This window comes from Silene latifolia, chromosome 10 (genome assembly GCF_048544455.1).
Source record: "Silene latifolia isolate original U9 population chromosome 10, ASM4854445v1, whole genome shotgun sequence".
NCBI classification, from domain to species: Eukaryota; Viridiplantae; Streptophyta; class Magnoliopsida; order Caryophyllales; family Caryophyllaceae; genus Silene; species Silene latifolia.
The window spans coordinates 161,746,604-161,766,629 of record NC_133535.1 but is presented as its reverse complement, the minus strand read 5'-3'; the positions used below and the strand labels follow the sequence as shown (position 1 = coordinate 161,766,629).

The 20,026-nt window shown below is 35.4% G+C and overlaps 1 protein-coding gene and 1 long non-coding RNA gene across 2 annotated transcripts in view; one reads left to right on the top strand and one right to left on the bottom strand.

Moving 5' to 3' along the window:
• The window catches only part of LOC141606772 (receptor-like protein EIX2), a 144,097-nt gene that overhangs the window by 62,298 nt on the left and 61,773 nt on the right, over positions 1–20,026 (bottom strand). The window lies entirely within an intron of this gene.
• Positions 11,464–14,076, top strand: LOC141609502 (uncharacterized). The gene is made up of 3 exons (XR_012527444.1): positions 11,464–11,640; positions 12,833–13,648; positions 13,756–14,076. It is a non-coding gene; the product is annotated as an uncharacterized LOC141609502 (long non-coding RNA).

Sequence of the window (20,026 nt, the reverse complement as noted above, 5' to 3'; positions counted from 1 at the left end):
TCCGCCGGCTACCGATCAACCAAGCCAGGAAGCACCGGTCGGGGGCAATCAAAGTCAACCGGCACTCTCAGCCCTGGTCTCGGCCAGCGTCATGTTCTTTTCCACATCGGATACCCTTTACGCATCCATGTGGAAGGGGGATATGGTATATGGTACGGCCTAACAAGAGCCACGCCGATACACAAGAAGACACCGATACAGAAAAATTTGCGAAATTTACTTAGTGCAGAATATATGCTCAGCATACATCGGAGCCCATACCACGGCATAGACTACGCTGGGGGCAAATTGATGGGGCATATTCTGCACCGCTGACCAAGTCAACACACTGAGCAAGGTCAAAGATATCCACAGCAAGTCAACGACTTAGACGGCCTAGCCGATGCAGCCCATCGGCCTGTCACCTGGGTCACGGCCTGACAACCCGCCAGCCGGGACACATATCCGCGTACTCACATCCAAGACCCTCGGCCGGCCTGCCATAGGTCCATCGGCCGAGGGTAGAACGGTCTTTCCACCTGATAGCCACTTGGCCACTTGGCCACTACGTGACAAAAGGTGAAAGCCTATAAATACTCCTCAACCTTCTTTGAGGAGAGGATCCCACAACTGAACCTAAATACACTATTCATCTGGTAATATCTCCCTTATCTCTCTACAATACATACCTAGCCAAGCAACACAGCTTAATCCTTTAAGTTTACTGACTTGAGCGTCGGAGTGAGTACGCTTGGCACAAAGCCAAGCCCTCAGTTCGTTCATTGTTGCAGGAGAGGCCGAGAGGGGCGATAGAAGCAAGAAGGGTTCAACCCAAGACATCATTCTACAAGCCACGGGTGGTAACGATACTTGCTCTGGAATTACACCCGGAACAATTCCTATTAATGCTATAACAGTATAACCTAGAACACGTTGCTCTCTTGAAGATCATTCCTTGCTCTGCAATCCTCCTGTTCATAATTTTCAACTCCCCAATTCACCATGGAACAATGTACTCGACTAAAAAAACTCTTTTTTTATCTCTCATACTATCATATTTTAGACTTTTTGGTTTATTTTTGACATCTCTCATACTACCATAGTTCAAAGTTCAAAGTCTCGGTGTTTAGTTTCCTAGTAAAGCAATCTTATTTATTTGTGGTTGAATGACTGAATCTACTCAATCCGCTCTTTGCAATTTCAATGTTTGGACAAGTTACTGATTTTAATTTTCGTGAAATGAATAAGCGGAAAATCAAATGTGTAATTGTATCACAATGGGCCAAAAAGCCCGATTTGGCCCGAAAGACCGTGTCAGCCCGATATGCCTGGGCTTGGGCTAAAAGAATCAGCCCAACTTCTAAGCCCGGCCCAGCCCGGCCCGCATGTCTGGGCTGTTTTTTAAGCATAGGCCCGGCCCAAACCCGGCCCAGCCCGGCCCATGATCAGCTCTAACTCAATGTAATTATTTCAAGAAAAAAGTTGAACCTGTAAGTCGATTGCGAGAAAGATGTAAGTGTTGAAGAGAACTTGCGTTCCACAACCATCTGGGCAATTCTCCTGAGACGCCAGTATCAGAAAGGTCTAAGTATACCATCCGAGTTTGATTTTTTAACCATTGAGGAAACACCGTGTTTATCACACATGAATGAACCTTAAAAACTCGAAGTTGAAAGGGAGGTCGCCAGTTGAAACTCGAGTCCAGATTGAGATTAAGATGATTGAAACTCAGATCCAAATACGACAATTTCGAGAGGTTACCAATGCCGAAGACGGTACCTTGGAGGGAGTTCAACGAGATGTCTAGTTGCTCTATCTGCGTTAAATGTCCTATAAAATCTGGAATCAATCCGCTCAAGTTATTTCTGGACAAATCCAAATACGTCAAAGCTGACAATTTTACAATAGAGGCAGGAAGTCCACCATTCAACCGATTGTATGAAAGATCAAGGTAATTCAAGTTGTTGAGTTGTCCCAACGAAGACGGCAAACTACCATTCATCTTATTATCATGTAGATCAAGGTATTGTAGCTCAAAAGCACCACACCCTGATAAACTCATAAAAGAGTCTAGGATATCTTCTTGAGAAATAAAATTGTTGGACAAATCCAAGTGTTTAAAATTGCAAGGATTTCCCATAATCTCCATAATCCCACCTTCCACATAATTAAAGACATTGTAACTCAAATCAAGAACTTCGAGGTGCCTCATGTCTTTAAGCCAGAGCGGAATTGACCCATTAAAATTATTGCGAGAGAGGGATCGAAGGGAAACCATATTTTTAAGAACAGATGGAAAAGGACCTTCAAAGCCATTCCGCCGAAGATCAAGATGTTGTAAAGTGGGGAAATATGTATTAGAAGTATTCCCTATTAATGCCCGAGATAAATGCGAATTATGTAAAGCGCAGTTAGATAGGCTAAATGCGGAAAGAGAAGGAAGTGTCATGAGAACTTTGAAAGTGTCGTGTGCTTGGGAAAGGTTTTGGTTGCTAATGTCAAGAGACTGCAATTTTAAAAGACCAGACGCCCATCCTAAATCTTTACCATATAAAAAACTTTGCTCACTGCATTGATATATAACATGAAGATCAAGGTGTACCAGATTTGTGAGGTTGCCAAGTTGTGGGGGAATTGGGCCAGAAAAGCCATCTGAAGAGAGATTTAGATACCTTAACTGCCTCATGGATCCTATGAATTTTGGAATCTGACTTCCATAAAAGTCATTCCCACTTAAGTCCAAGTGAGTTAGCAGCTTAAGTTCAAGCAAAGCCAAACTTACCCCAGAAGATACCAGGGAAACTCCAGAATCAGGCATACAATGTATACCATCGTCCCTGATATCATCGTCAGAGTAATAAGCCGGCTGACTGCGGAGATTCAACTTGATGACATTGTGAGTGACATTGTCGCAGGTCACTCCGTCCCATTGACAACAATCTTCACCAATCCATGACGAAAGGCGGTTCATAGGATCTTCGGTGAAGCTTTGTTTGAACTTTAACAAAGCTTCTAGTTCATGCTTTTTGCACCTTATAAAGCCATGTACACATAGTGATGCATGGAACACCTGCCAAAGAACAATGGCAAAAATAAAAAGGGATCTTCCCATCATAGGAAGAGAAAATCAATTCAAATTTTTTGTTTTGGTGGAGTTCACTGATAGTTCATCTGGTTTTGGGAAAAGAACATGTTGCTTTAAACTGTAAGAAAAGTTGAAAGTCTTGTGTCTTGCTTAAACAAAAATTTATACTCCCAATTTTACGCTGCAAGATTCGGTATCAAATGTGCATTGACAATCATAAGGAGCCATAGTCAAGGTCTTCTCTTTGATATTAATAAACAAACAGTAACTCATTAAAAAAAGGTTTAGGCCATGTCCAGAAGACCGACGAGAAGAAAAGAGAGTTTCACTTGATAATAGTATACTCTCCTAATTTGCAAGTGGTAACAAGGTGTTAATAGTACATTTCTAGTAAATTTAAGTTAAAGCGGTGTCATGAAGACGGTACAAAGTCAAACGAGAAGTTATTTTAGGACGGACATTCTGAAGCGATCTTGAGATTAATAAAATAATGTATATATGGTCTTTGGTCTTTGGTACTTGACAATTATCATGTGTTTGATTGCTAAGTTCTAAAGCATTTAATAATGTGCTATTGTGTAGTAGACAAAAAGTTTGAATCTCTCCTTTCAAAAAAAAAAAAAGTTTGAATCTCATTTCTAGTAAAAACTGAATGACATGTGCACAGCAGCAGCATCAACATTACCCCAATGCCTTAACGGCTTCTGCAAATAGTGACGGAAATTTTGGTGCTTCTATTGTTTCATAAATTAAAAAAAAATATATATAAACCAGTTGATATATATTAAATAACTCAATCTAACACCTTCTTCATACAATCATACACATTGAGCAAGCAATGAGGCATGCAATTCGTACCTGTTTATCTATTACGGCATAGTCCGATCAATCCAGTAATTCTTCTCCCAGTCTTCTGCTTGTTTCTCGTCATAGTTTATTCTTCTTGACTGTCTAAGAAATCCGGCTTTGTCATATGAAGGCGGCATGGCACATGGAGCTGTCTCTGCAGGAGTCTTAATCACATATTCCATCATAAACTTCTTTTTGATTTATCTGATGCTCTGCATGCCATGGCTTCTGAACATAGCTCAGCAGTATTCTTTGTAATTGTGGGCTTGAATTTAAGTAACTTGGCACTTGCATTTGTAAAACCGTCTTATACAAGTTCATGTCAAATTGGATTAATTACCTATCAACCAGCAATATGGCTTATGTATCACAATTTATAACTGGATATGAGCTAATGTTGCGTGCTTATGTATCACAATTAGACAATTAATCATTGTTATAGCAATTATAGCATCAGGGCATTGCTTAATTACAACCAATTTCCTCAAACGTTTTTCACTCGACATCCGAACAAAAGAAAATAAACATTGGCATTAAATCCAGACTGCTTTTCAGCTGATTCACAGTATTCTAATGCAGATAAAGATTAAAGATGAGTTATTTGATTACAATTTGAAGTGGGCAATTGGGAAATTGCAGGTTTTGTAACATTTAGAAGTGTTGAATGATTATAAATAGGTGATTGTAAAATGGAGTTTCCATAAATTGAGGCCTTGAGGGTTTAACAGTTGAAAAGTGATGATTAAATTACAGAAATTGATTATTCCCATTGCATGATTTAGAAGTGTTGATTTATTATATATATAAATAAGAATATAGTAAAAGTAAGCAAATAGTTACAGGTTTTGGGGAAGTTGTCATCTTTATGATGATCATGATTCTGGGTTGTGAAGAATGAATTGTGATTTTGATTTTTTTGAAGGAGTTGGGTTGTCGAAACATTCATCAGGTTTAACAAAACCCGTTTCTTTCATGAAGCGTCTAATCTAACCCAAGTTTTAATCGGAGCTATGGCATAGGCCTATGATATTAACCGCAAAATACAAAAGGTTTAATGTCACACTAATATTAAACCCGTACAAAATTGCACGGGTATGTATTTGGGCAAGTATTAATATTTTTGGATGTATATTTGTTTTTGCATTTCTATTGTACTTATCTAGTTGGTCTAAATCTACGATCTACATAATTTATGTTTAAATTTGTTACAAACACGTGTTCACTACACTGGTTTATAAGGAAATAACGTAATCTACTCTTGTAAATAAAAATTTCATACATAAAAAACTTTACATCCGGATAAAAGAAATATAATCTAATATAATCAACTTTAACATATGTACGTAATTCATTTGCGTTTTATGTTTGATCCCGTATATAAATGTTATTCCCTCTTGAAATTATGTAATTTTATTATTATGTAATTTTGTTTTAAAAATTATGTAATTCAATTTCATTTACTCGCATTTGTAATTCATTCTGCGTATATGTTATTAATTTTATTCATACAGAATGTATAAAATCATTTCATAATATTAATTCATATAATTTTTTCATAATATTATTTCATAGAATTTGTTGTAAGATGGAATTTATCGCATGTTTGAAAAGACGGAAATCTGAAGAAATAAATACATTGCACACTCACAGGTCCCACCATAACATGAATTTCCCAAAAAAAAAAAAAAAAAAAAAAAAAAAAAAAAAAAAAAAAAAAACTACATTACTAACATGGTGCGCTGAGGATTGAGTATTATCTTTTGTATTAATATAGATAAGATTTTTGAAAAGCTAGGGCCATATCTTGTTATAACTTATGAGCTAAATTTCAAGTAAAACTTAAGAGCTAAATTTCACAAAGGGATTTCATTACGACTTACCTTATTATAGATTCCGCCCCACGTTTTGGTGTCGCCGCAAACTAGTACTGAATTTTGCGACTTCAATGACCTTAATGACACGAGTCACGTAAATTTACCAACTCTAAAGCCAAATCGCCAAAATATCATGTTAAAAAGGTTTTTTTTATCAAATACAACCTTTTAAATAACCTTTTAAACACCACCTTACTTTACACACCAATATACCCCATAGAAGGCCATCTATCACCACCGTATTGATAACCCCTTGAAAGCTTGTTTTCCCACCTTTCTAACGAGTCTTAGAACACCTCAAACCGACCTCGTTTGCTATCTCAAACATCGACCGAAAGTCACCCCATTGCGAGTGGTTAAATTCTGGCCAAAATGTCATGTTTGACAACAATTTTTTTTTTTTTTTTTGGCAACGAGAAAGAAAGTTTCTTTACGCAGTACAAAAAAATTATTAGAGATTGTGTTTTACAAACTTTTTTTAAAGACGGTGTAGAAAAAAAAAACTTTTAAAGGTTGTGTTTAAAAAAAAAAAAAACTTACAAAGTACTAAAAAAGAAAGAAAGGAGGAAACAGACGGAAGTTGCTACGGTTACACTCGGTGTATAGAATCTTCTATACACCACCAATAAAACTTAAACATATGTCGGAATTGTTATGAATAAAAGAGAGTTGTGAGAGAATAGGGAGAGCAGAAAAGGTATTCAGCTTTATTCATATGAAGGGTATATATAGTAGAAGAGTACATATGTAATATGGTAATAGAATATCTCCTAAAGATACGGTAATATATGGACATCCATATAATATCTTTAGATATTTCGTAACACTCCCCCTTGGATGTCCATCATCGGAGAAAATGCCTCGTTAAAACCTCTACTAGAAAAACCCTATGGGACAAAAATCTAATAAAGGAAAAAGAGTACAATAATCTCCGTAATACGCACTAAATGTTGCCTCGTTAAAAACCTTGCCTGGAAAACCTAGTGGGACAAAACCATGGCTAAGGGAAAAAGAGTGCAACGCGTATTTACTCCCCTTCATTAAAACATCGCTTGACATCCTTGAGACGACGTAGCCCAAGTTGATAGATTAGATTCTCAAATGTCTTGCTCGGAAGTGCCTTGGTAAAAATGTCTGCGATATTTTCACTAGAGCGGATTTGTTGAACACTAATGACACCATCTTTTTGAAGATCATGAGTAAAAAAGAATTTCGGCAAAATGTGCTTCGTTCTATCACCCTTGATGAATCCTGACTTGAATTGAGCGATGCATGCAGTATTATCTTCATGTAAAATGGTTGGTGACTTATTTCTTGGAGATAGATCGCATGATCCTTCAATATGATGAATAACTGATCTCAACCATACACATTCTCGACTAGCTTCATGAATTGCTAACAACTCCGCATGATTTGAAGAAGTGGCGGCTATAGTTTGCTTCACGGAGCGCCATGAGATAGGAGTATTACCACATGTAAACACATAGCCAGTTTGAGAGCGACTATTATGTGGGTCAGAAATATAACCTGCATCTGCAAAACCAACTAACTCTCTTTTGCATTTATTAGAATAATATAAACCCATATCAGACGTACCTCGAAGATAACGGAGTAAATGTTTGACTCCATTCCAATGCCTTTCAGTTGGAGAAGAGCTATATCTTGCTAAGAGATTTACTGAAAAAGATATGTCGGGTCGAGTATGACTAGCAAGATACATCAAAGCTCCAATTGCACTCAAGTACGGTACTTCAGGACCAAGAACTTTCTCATTTTCTTCACGAGGTCGAAACGGGTCGTTCTTCACATTAAGTGTTCTTACAATCATAGGAGTATTCAACGGATGTGCTTTATCCATTTTAAACTGTTTTAGCACTTTATCAATGTAGGTCCCTTGATGTAACAAAATTCCACTGTCAAGATGTTCAATTTGCAGACCAAGACAAAATTTTGTTTTTCCTAAATCTTTCATCTCAAATTCTTTCTTCAAACATTCAACGGCTTTTGTAATTTCTTCAGAAGTTCCAACAATATTAAGATCATCAACATAAACAGCAATAATCACAAATCCGGATTTTGACCTCTTTATGAATAGACAAGGACAAATAGGGTCATTTTTATAACCTTCTTTTAACAAATATTCACTAAGACGGTTATACCACATACGCCCGGACTGTTTCAAACCATACAAAGATTTGTTTAACTTGATTGAATATTGCTCTCTTGGACTTGATTTTAATGTGTCGGGAAGCTTAAAACCTTCAGGGAGTTTCATGTGTATATCATTATCAAGTGAGCCATATAAATAAGCTGTAACAACGTCCATAAGACGTAAATCAAGTCCTTCCCTAATAGCCAGACTAATCAGATATCGAAAAGTAGTTGCATCCATTACAGGAGAATATGTCTCTTCATAATCAATACCAGGTCTTTGTGAAAAACCTTGTGCAACTAAACGAGCCTTATATCTGACTATCTCGCCTTTTTCATTTCTTTTTCGCACAAACACCCATTTGTAGCCTACTGGCTTTACTCCACTGGGTGTGCGAATTACTGGCCCAAACACTTCTCGTTTAGCCAATGATTTTAATTCTGCTTCAATAGCATCTTTCCATTTAGGCCAATCAATTCTCGTCCGCACCGATCAACGAGACTTTGGTTCATGATCCTCATTTTCATGCATGATATCAAGCGCTACATTAAATGCAAAAACATCATCATCGACGTCGATTTTGTTTCGGTTCCATGTTTTTCTAGACATGACATAATTTATCGAGATCTCTTCACAATTTTTATTTTCGTGCATTTTGAATCTCTTCTAGATTAATATTATCAGTCATGTCTCCAAGCTTTTCAAGGGTCTTTTCAAAAGCTATCTTATCCTCAACATTGCCATTATCAACTTTTGCTCCTTTTTGTTTTCGAGGATTTTTATCTTTGGAACCAATAGGTCTACCACGCTTCATGCGTGCCTTAGACTCATTTGCAATTGAAAGTCCTTCAGGGACATTAATTTTAGCTGGAGCATTTACAGCTGGTATATGAGATTTTATCACTCCTTTTGGATCAGTGAAGGCATTTGGCAGTTGGTTTGCTAACCGTTGTAAATGAATTATCCTTTGAACTTCAAGTTCACATTCTTTAGTACGAGGATCTAAATGAGATAATGATAATTCATGCCAACTTATCTCTTTTACCAGTTGTTTATTTTCTCCCCCTAACGTTGGGAAAAGTGATTCATCAAAATGACAATCAGCAAAATGGGCCGTAAATAAATCTCCTGTAGATGGCTCTAAAATTTAATAATTGATGGAGATTCGAACCCAACATATATTCCCAACCTTCTTTGGGGTCCCATCTTTGTACGTTGTGGTGGGCTAATTGGAACATATACACCACAACCAAAAATTATTAGATGAGAAACATTTGGTTCGTGACCAAAAACCAACTTTAGGGGAGATGATTTATGATAACTCGTTGGTCTGATGCGAATTAGTGATGCTGCATGTAAAACAGCATGCCCCCATGCCGAAATAGGCAATTTAGACCTCATAAGCATTGGTCTCGCAATTAATTGAATGCGTTTTATTAATGATTCAGCAAGACCATTTTGAGTGTGAACATGTGCTACAGGATGTTCAACACTTATCCCAATAGACATACAATAATCATCAAAAGTTTGTGAACTAAATTCACCAGCGTTGTCAAAACGGATAGTCTTAATGGGATAATCTGGATAGTGAGCTCTTAATATTATCAATTGAGCTAGTAATCTTGCAAACGCTAGGTTGCGAGTTGATAACAAGGATACGTGTGACCATCTAGTTGATGCATCAATTAATACCATAAAGTATCGAAATGGTCCACTTGGTGGATGTATAGGTCCACAAATATCACCTTGTATCCTTTCCAGAAATGTAAGGGATTCATTCCCTATCTTTGTAGGTGATGGCCTAATAATTAATTTACCTTGTGAACAAGCGGCGCATGAAAACTCACTAGTTTGAAAAATCTTATGATTCTCTAATAAATGTCCACGTGAATTTTCAATGATTTTTCGCATCATTAATGATCCGGGATGGCCAAACCGGTCATGCCAAACAATAAACTTGTTTTTATCTGTAAACTTTTCGTTTACTAGTGCATGAGATTCAACTGCACAAATTTTCATATAATACAAGCCAGAAGATAACGCTTGTAGTTTTTCCAACACACTTTTCTTGTTCAAATTTGAACGTGTGATATATAGGTATTCAACCCCATTCTCATTTGCTGTCTCAACATGAAATCCATTTCTACGGATATCATTAAAACTCAGCAAATTTCTTTTTGACTTAGGAGAGTACAAAGCTTCCTGTATTTCAATATTTGTTCCATTAGGCAACAAAATATTAGCTCTTCCTGAGCCTTCAATTAATTCTGTACTACCAGCAATTGTACAAACATTTGTCTTTTCCTCTTTAAGACAAGTAAAATACTTCTTATTTTTAAGAATTGTGTGCGTAGTCGCACTATCCGCAAGGCATACATCTCCATATATAGCTTCCATAATCTTCATAAAATAAATTACATGTAATAAGATATATGCGTAAAACTTTAAAATAAGAAAATAAATATAAAATTGTACCATTATATGGACATCATACATTTCATACGTCCTTATATCTCACCAAGGGCATAAGACTTAAGATACATCTCGGCATCTAACACCCATTCAGAATAATTACTTCCAGAGATATTCAAGGCCGCAAAATCAAGTTTGTTCAAATTCGACATGCTTAAACTATCAAGAAAATAAAACAAGTTAATTATAATACGATTAAAACAAATAATTAACAATGATAAGATGAGCCTGCGATGGATTTAAACCAAATACGGATAAAACAAAATAATAAATAAAAATAAAAAAATTGCGGCAGTAGCATAATATAATGTAACAAGCATGTGAGTTGTCAAAGTGCATGTATGTTCATGTAAAGTTGCATGTGAATTGTCAGAGCATATATGTTCGTGTAAAATTGGCATAGCATGTATGTTTGCGGCAGCACTATGTAACGAAATAATTTATTACTTTTTTTTTTTTTTAACAAAACTGTATGTATTTATGCGAATAAAAATTAAACTAAGAGGTCTTACCAAGTTCTTACCGTTTCGGTGAACAAATTATAAACTAGGGTTAGAGATTCGTGCTGATAACGTGTTATGAATAAAAGAGAGTTGTGAGAGAATAGGGAGAGCAGAAAACGTATTCAGCTTTATTCATATGAAGGGTATATATAGTAGAAGAGTACATATGTAATATGGTAATAGAATATCTCCTAAAGATACGGTAATATATGGACATCCATATAATATCTTTAGATATTTCGTAACAGGAATCTATTTTTTAATTATGGAATGAATAATTTGTTAGAATATTTAATTATATTCGAGTGGCCTAAGTGTTTCGGGTTTAAATATAAGTTAAGTTCATATTAAATATTACGAGACTTTAATATAAAAGACGATACCGTGATGGATCGGTCTCGATTAAATGTAATTAAAGTACGGGAATTATTAATCCCTCCTACCTTACCCTAATATACGTCGTCTTTCACGAAAAGGTACGATCGGGTTTGATTGTGCGAAAAGGTACGTAATGTATTATATATATAATGAAAGTTAAATAATAAGATTCATTCATACTGACAAAAACGACAAAGCATACGTACAATAGAAAAGAAAAGTGAAAGGGGTGAAAAGGTCTGTTTCTTCCTCCATCATCAAAGAAACGTAAAGGAAAGGGTTAAGGAGGAGAATCAATTGGTTTATACTTCTTATTGAATTGATTGCGTCTGTAAGACATGGATCAAGGTTAGTCTTTATTCCGTCTTAATTGTATAAAGGGTTGAATTAATTCAAATCTATATTGTATCTTGGGACTGATTTCATTGTTGAAATCGTAAAGTATATCTTAAATTGGTATCAGAGCAACTATAGATTTGATTAATTTGCCTATAAAAGAATTGTCATTCTGATTGTATGGGTTCACGAATTAACTATTGATTTTGTTTATAGTCATTGGTATACTGTTAAATGTCAGATAGATGATTCAAATCACTGTATGTTGAAATACTTCAACACTTGCGTCCGCTGCATCACTTTTGTTATTATCCATTGGATTTTATAGGCATATATTGCACGTTGAATTATGTTGCATAAATCAAAGAACTATATGCAAAATAAACAATCAGTGATGGACACCACATATATTTGACAGAAAGAAAAAGTTTGTATTGATTCTGCTTTTAACGTTTCTTATATGGGCTATTAATGATCACAAATTCTGTCCACTGAATCGTTTTTGTTTATGTAATTAAGTCAATGGTTTGATTGTTAATATGTACACTGATGAGAGTGAGAATAATATGATAGGACCTTTATACGATGAATATTTTGTTTATGTCTCGTTCCATTGATTAGTGACATTATGCACGTAAGTGCTAAGGGCGGAATGAACATAAGCCTGTAATTCTGTAAATGATACAAGTTAGAGATTTGGGTAAATTAATGTTATGAAGTATTAACACATTGAAAATTTACCATTAAAGTCAAAAGTTTATTTTGTATATCACATGTTAGTCACCAAAGTGGCCTTGTTATATTACATCTAGACATTTGAAATTAAAGTTTTAATTGATCATGATTAAAAGAGATGGTTAAAATGACATTATAGTTTGATTGATCAATTAATTAATTTTTTTGTCATCTATATTTTGGGAGATCACCCAAAGGTGGGTCATTAAATATAGTTGATAATATAAAAGGATTAGTTATTCATAAATTGGGTCAAATAGTATGTATATCCAAAGATAACATTCTTATTTGATTCATGTGTGTTAATAATTAATTGTTAAAGTACATATTAACATCAATGACGGTTACTTGTATTTAAGTGTTGCCCAAAGGTCATTTAAATACATGTATAAAAGTTTATATAATATTATTTGAATCTGTATGATAGTTTTTCAAAGCACTAATTGGTAACATGTATAAATGTTTGCAGCATCTCCAAATATGTTTGCATCTGCTGACTCTTTTGTAAAGTTTAATGGGCTTAATTATGATGAGTGGGCATTAAAGATCCAAAGTATACCCGGGTATAATGGCTTTGGACATTGCCATCCCGGATGAGGTGCCAACAAAAATTACACCGAGAGCTCCGGTAGAAAAGTGTCATTATCAGGCTTGGGAGAAATCTAACAGGTTGGGTTTACACCTCATGAGGATGACAATGGTTGATAACATTAAGCCCTCCATGCCTAGAACGAGAGAAAGCAAGGGAATTCATGCTTAAAGTAAAGGAGTGTTCACAATCGGATTTAATGATAAGTCAATTGTTGGTAGTTTAATGAGTGAGCTAACTACTAAAAGGTTTGACTGGTCTCAACCGATTCATGATCATGTGACACACATGTCTAACCCGGCGTGACAAAGTTGAAGACTTTAGGGATGGACGTAAGTGATACTTTCTTGGTCCAATTCATCATTAACTCTCTACCTTATGAGTTTGGCCAGTTTCAGGTGAACTATAACACCATTAAAGATAAATGGAACTATCAAGAGTTAAAAGCCATGCTTATACAGGAAGAGGGGAGATTAAAGAAGATGAAAGATCAAGCTGTTCATTTCTTGAGTCATGATGGTGCCAGCAGCAGCAAGGCTAAACCGAGTAAGAAGGGTAAGAATGGTAAGAAGGGAAAGTCTTTCTTTAAGGGACCTGAAAGTGCGATCCAGAAAGAGAAGAAGTGTCACTTTTGTAAGAAAACGGGACACTTCAAGAAGGATTGTCCTAAAAGGAAGGCATGGTTCGAAAAGAAAGGTAAACATTATAGTTTTGTTTGCTTTGAATCAAATCTTATAGAAGTACCTAGTAATACTTGGTGGTTAGATTCTGGTGCAACTACTCATATTTCTCACATTAAACAGGGATATCGTATGATCCAGCCCATAAGAGGAGCTGAACAGTTTGTATCCTCTGGAAATAGGATGAAAGCACGCATTGAGGGCATTGGGACTTACAGATTAATCTTAGACACTGGTTGTCATATAGATCTTACAGATTGTCTCTATGTACCCGATTGTGCTAGAAATCTTGTATCATTAAGTAAATTGGATAATTTAGGTTTTAACTTTAAGTTTGGACATGGTGTATTTTCTATGTACCGTAATGAATACTTTTATGGTAGTGGTACTTTGATTGATTCACTTTATAGGTTCAATCTTGATGTTAAATTTTCCGATTCCCTATTTTATGTTGAGTGTCAAGGTATTAAACGTAGTGCATCGAATGAAAAATCAGCTTACTTGTGGCATCAAAGGCTAGGTCACATATCCAAAGAAAGGTTAACGAGGTTGGTAAAAGATGAAATTCTACCTCAATTGGATTTTAGTGACTTAGATGTGTGTGTAGACTGCATTAAAGGTAAGCAGACTAAACATACAGTAAAGAAATCAGCTACAAGAAGCTCTCAGCTTTTAGAAATTATACACACCGACATTTGTGGATCTTTTGACACTCCATCTTGGAGTGGTGAAAAGTACTTTATCACTTTTATAGATGATTTCTCGCGGTATGGTTTCACTTATTTGTTGCATGAAAAGGCTCATTCTGTGGATGTCCTTGAGATATTCATAAATGAGGTGGAAAGGCAGCTGGAAAAGAAAGTGAAAATTGTGAGATCGGATAGGGGTGGTGAGTTTTATGGAAGGTTTACTAAAAATGGACAGTGTCCTGGTCCATTTGCAAAGTTACTTGAAAGTAGGGGTATTTGTGCACAATATACAATGCCCGGTACACCTCAGCAGAACGGTGTTGCAGAAAGGCGGAACCGTACTTTAATGGAAATGGTTAGGAGCATGTTAAGTAATTGTTCTTTACCTCTTTCACTATGGATTTATGCATTAAAGACATCAACCTATGTTTTAAATCGGGTTCCTAGTAAAGCAGTTCCTAAGACTCCTTATGAACTGTGGACGGGAAGGAAACCGAGTTTAAGACATCTTCGAGTTTGGGGTTGTCCAGCTGAAGTAAGGTTGTATAACCCAAATGAAAAGAAGCTAGATCCTAGGACAGTCAGTGGTTATTTCATTGGCTATCCTGAAAAGTCAAAGGGGTATAGATTTTACTGCCCTAATCACAGTACGAGAATAGTAGAGACTGGAAATGCTAGATTCATTGAGAACGGTCAAACTAGTGGGAGCATTGAACCACGAAAAGTGGACATTAAAGAAATTCAGGTTGAAGTTTCTTCTCCTGAAGTTGCACATGAAATTATTGTACCAATCATGTCGTCACAGTCAAATGACATAATGGGACAACAACGAAACGAAGTGCAAGACCCACAAAATGACAATAACAATGATGATCAAGTCACAATTCAAGGGGAGAATGATATGTCACGTGAACAGTCAAGGCAACCTGTAAGGCAAAGGAGGGTAGTCAATGTTCCAGAGGAACAATTAAGGCGATCTATAAGAGAAAGAAGATCAGCCATCCCAGATGACTACGAGACATATAACGTTGAATGTGACTTGAGCATTAGTGAGGATCCCGTCTCATTCCGTAAGGCCATGGAAAGTGATAATTCTGAAAAGTGGTTAATTGCCATGAAAGAAGAGATGAAATCTATGGATGACAACAAAGTATGGGACTTAGTAGTGTTGCCCGAGGGTTCTAAGGCCGTTGGGTCGAAATGGGTCTATAAGACCAAAAGGGACTCTAAAGGTAACATTGAAAGGTATAAGGCTCGACTTGTTGCCAAAGGTTTTACTCAGAAAGACGGTATTGACTATAAAGAAACTTTCTCTCCGGTGTCAAAGAAAGATTCTTTAAGAATTGTCTTGGCTTTGGTAGCTCATTATGATCTAGAGCTTCACCAAATGGATGTAAAGACCGCTTTTCTAAACGGTGAGCTTGAGGAAGAAGTATATATGGACCAACCTGAGGGATTTGCATCCCCGGGTAATGAAGATAAGGTGTGTAGGCTGAGGAAGTCGATATATGGACTAAAACAAGCTTCTAGACAATGGTATTTAAAGTTTAATGATACCATCACGCCATATGGATTTGTAGAGATTACTGTTGATCGGTGTATCTACATTAAAATCAGTGGGAGCAGATTTGTTATTTTAGTCTTATATGTTGACGATATTTTGCTAGCTGCGAATGATCTAGGCATGTTGCATGACGTAAAGAAATATCTATCTAAGAACTTTGAAATGAAAGATATGGGTGAGGCATCCTATGTGATCGGAATTGAAATTTTCCGTGATAGATCACAAGGATTGTTAGGGTTGTCTCAGAAAGCTTACATTGACAAAGTTTTAGAGAGATATAGAATGAATGAATGCTCCGCGGGGATAGTTCCTATACAGAAAGGGGACAAATTTAGTAAAATGCAATGTCCCCGTAATGAATTGGAACGAAAAGAAATGGAGAGAATTCCCTATGCATCTGTGGTTGGGAGTTTGAACTATGTTCAGACATGTACTCGACCAGATATCAGCTTTGCTGTTGGAATGTTGGGTCGGTACCAAAGTAATCCCGGGATGGACCACTGGAAAGCTGCAAAGAAGGTCCTTAGGTACTTACAAGGCACTAAGGAGCTCATGCTTACTTATAGGAGATCCGATCATCTTGAGGTGATTGGTTATTCAGATTCAGATTATGCTGGATGTGTTGATAGTAGAAAATCAACATTTGGCTACTTGTTCCTTTTTAGTGAAGGGGCAGTATCATGGAAAAGTGGGAAGCAGTCTGTCATTGCTACTTCTACTATGGAAGCCGAATTTGTGGCATGCTTTGAGGCCACTATTCATGCATTGTGGTTGCGAAACTTTATCTCGGGACTTGGGATTGTCGATAGTATTGCCAAGCCGCTGAGAATTTATTGTGACAATTCTGCAGCCGTCTTCTTCTCTAAGAACGATAAATACTCCAAGGGTGCTAAACACATGGAATTAAAGTTCTTATCGGTCAAAGAGGAGGTACAGAAGCAAAGAGTGTCATTTGAGCATATAAGAACGGATAAAATGGTGGCAGATCCATTAACTAAGGGATTACCACCCAAGGCGTTCATTGGCCATGTAGAACGCATGGGTGTTGTATCAAAGGCCTTGTTATTATGAAGTTAATATGCTTATAATAAATGTGACATCTAGAATTCACTTATAGTATTGTTTCTGTTATAATAGACATGTTAATCATTATAGTATATGTATACATTACAGTTATTAGATTACATGTGACTAATTGTGAGAATTAATGTTCTTCTCAAATTAAAGTTTTACCTAGATTTGGAATTGATTTGTGATACATGGAAGGAATCATGTCGATTAGTAAATGACGTGTGACCGCCATGATCCAATTAGTTCTATTTCGATTAAGGATATGAAAGTTAGTGAGCTTAACATAAAAGTGCACATTATAGTATTATTGAACCATTAAGACAACACAAAGGCCAAGTGGGAGAATGTTAGAATATTTAATTATATTCGAGTGGCCTAAGTGTTTCGGGTTTAAATATAAGTTAAGTTCATATTAAATATTACGAGACTTTAATATAAAAGACGATACCGTGATGGATCGGTCTCGATTAAATGTAATTAAAGTACGGGAATTATTAATCCCTCCTACCTTACCCTAATATACGTCGTCTTTCACGAAAAGGTACGATCGGGTTTGATTGTGCGAAAAGGTACGTAATGTATTATATATATAATGAAAGTTAAATAATAAGATTCATTCATACTGACAAAAACGACAAAGCATACGTACAATAGAAAAGAAAAGTGAAAGGGGTGAAAAGGTCTGTTTCTTCCTCCATCATCAAAGAAACGTAAAGGAAAGGGTTAAGGAGGAGAATCAATTGGTTTATACTTCTTATTGAATTGATTGCGTCTGTAAGACATGGATCAAGGTTAGTCTTTATTCCGTCTTAATTGTATAAAGGGTTGAATTAATTCAAATCTATATTGTATCTTGGGACTGATTTCATTGTTGAAATCGTAAAGTATATCTTACATAATTTTCAATATGAAGGCAAATTATTAGAGATTTTATTAGTTTTAAAATTATAACAAATTATTATGTTTACCAAAATCTTATCCCATCTTTTATTTTTACAAATTAAGGAAAAATAAATAAAAAAATAAGAACAAAGCAATATGTGTATTGCTTGTATGCGTGTGCGCACACTCCAACCTTCCCCTCCCCTACTACCGTCCTTCAACATCTCCCTATCACCAGCCTCCTTCAGCCACCCATCCAAGCCTACAACAGCCACCACCACGTCGAGCACCGGCGACCCACACGCCTTGTCCGTCACGAACTAATAACGTCGATTAATAACGTCAATAGTTTGATTTGCTTTGCTTTAATAACGATGACTCGATAAGGTTGTTGGCGGGAAGACGACATTTGTGGTGGTTGGCACGGTAAGGGTGGCCTACGGAGGGAAGAACAGGTGGTGGAAGGCGTAAGATTCAATCGGTATAAAGAAAACTACGTACAATTGCCAATGTCTAATAAGGATATCAATATCATAGTGCATATTACAAATTTTTAAATCAATCTATATATATATATAAAAGAGAGTTTTTTCGAGCGATCTGAGAGCGTCCACCTCATCAAAAATCAATTTAGGAAAGTATAATTTTTTATGTAAAAAATAAAGTGGAAAATCTTTTAATTATTGTAATATACATATTTCCTAAATTATATTCAAGTGATATTTCCAATTTTTATATCAAACTTTTACATTTCATTTGGCAAAAAAATATCGTTAAAAAAATTATGAAAATAATATAATTAGCTTTGTGTTAAAAAATGCTATCATTAGAGTATAAATTTCATATTATTTGCACATATTAAAGATGGTGTACTTCTTAATACGTAAAATTGTGTACTTTTTAGTATGTTTTGTCCCACATTGGAAAATAAGTAGGTGTGGTGAATATACTACATATAAATAGTAAAATTGTCCCACATCAAAAGATTAGTATAAGGTGATGTGATCCTATGATTATAAATAGGATGCATATTTGGAACTTATGTATCCACCCAAAATTTTTTGAGTCTTATAAATATTGTTTTAAAGAGCTCTTAAGATTTTCTATCATTATCTACGATATGATATAAAAAAATAAAGTGGAAATCATTGGGAACTACCCGGGAAAGAGTTAAGAACATGAACAAGAAAATCAAAAAATAACTAAAGGTTTTACTAATGGTAGTCTCCTGACACAATACAAAACTGCAGATTTTACTAATGGTTGTCTTCTGAATGCAATATCTAATGATCGGGACTAAGTGGTTTTACCTTCAAAGAAAAATAATATGTATACAATAGTGGTTTTTTAAGAAGAGACATGTATTTCTTGGTATGTTATATCTTTCACATAGAAAAATAATGTAGGCATTATGAACATACTATGTCTAAATAATTAAATTATGTATCTCACATTGAAATAATAGTATACGGTAGGGTGATTATATAAATATAAATAGGAGGCATCCTTGAAACTTAGGTATTAATCCAAAATTTTTTGATATAAAAGATATAGACTTTTTAGTATGTTATATGTCCCATATTGAAAAATAATGTAGGTGTTGTGAATATATTATGTATAAATAATAGAAATGTCCCATATATATACATTTTCTATATTATATTAAAGTGATGTTTATAATTTTGATATAAAAACTTTATATTTCATTTGAAAAAAAAAGTATCGTATGAAAATTATATAATTAGATTGTGAAAAAAAAAATGCTATCATTAGAGTGTATATTGTATTGTATTATATTTTCTCATTATTAAATCGGGTTGATGTCAAAGTAGGTGCAAAAAAAAAAATGGTGTACTTAGTATGTTATTTGTCCTACATGGAAAAGTAACGTAAGTGTGGTGAATATACTATGTATAAATATTAGAATTGTTCCACATCGCAAGATTACCATAAGGCATGGTGATCTTATGATTATAAATAGAAGTCATAACTCAAAATCTTTTGATTCCCTCAAGTATTGTCAGAGATAACTCTTAAAAGAGTTTGTATTACTATCTCTACAATAATGATTTCTACCGTAAGTTAATGTTTGGAAAATCTTTTAGTTATTATAATATATACTATGTATTTCTTTTTTTTTTTTTGGTGACGAGGGGTTTAATCCCCCCGGGCCCAGGCATTCCGGCGT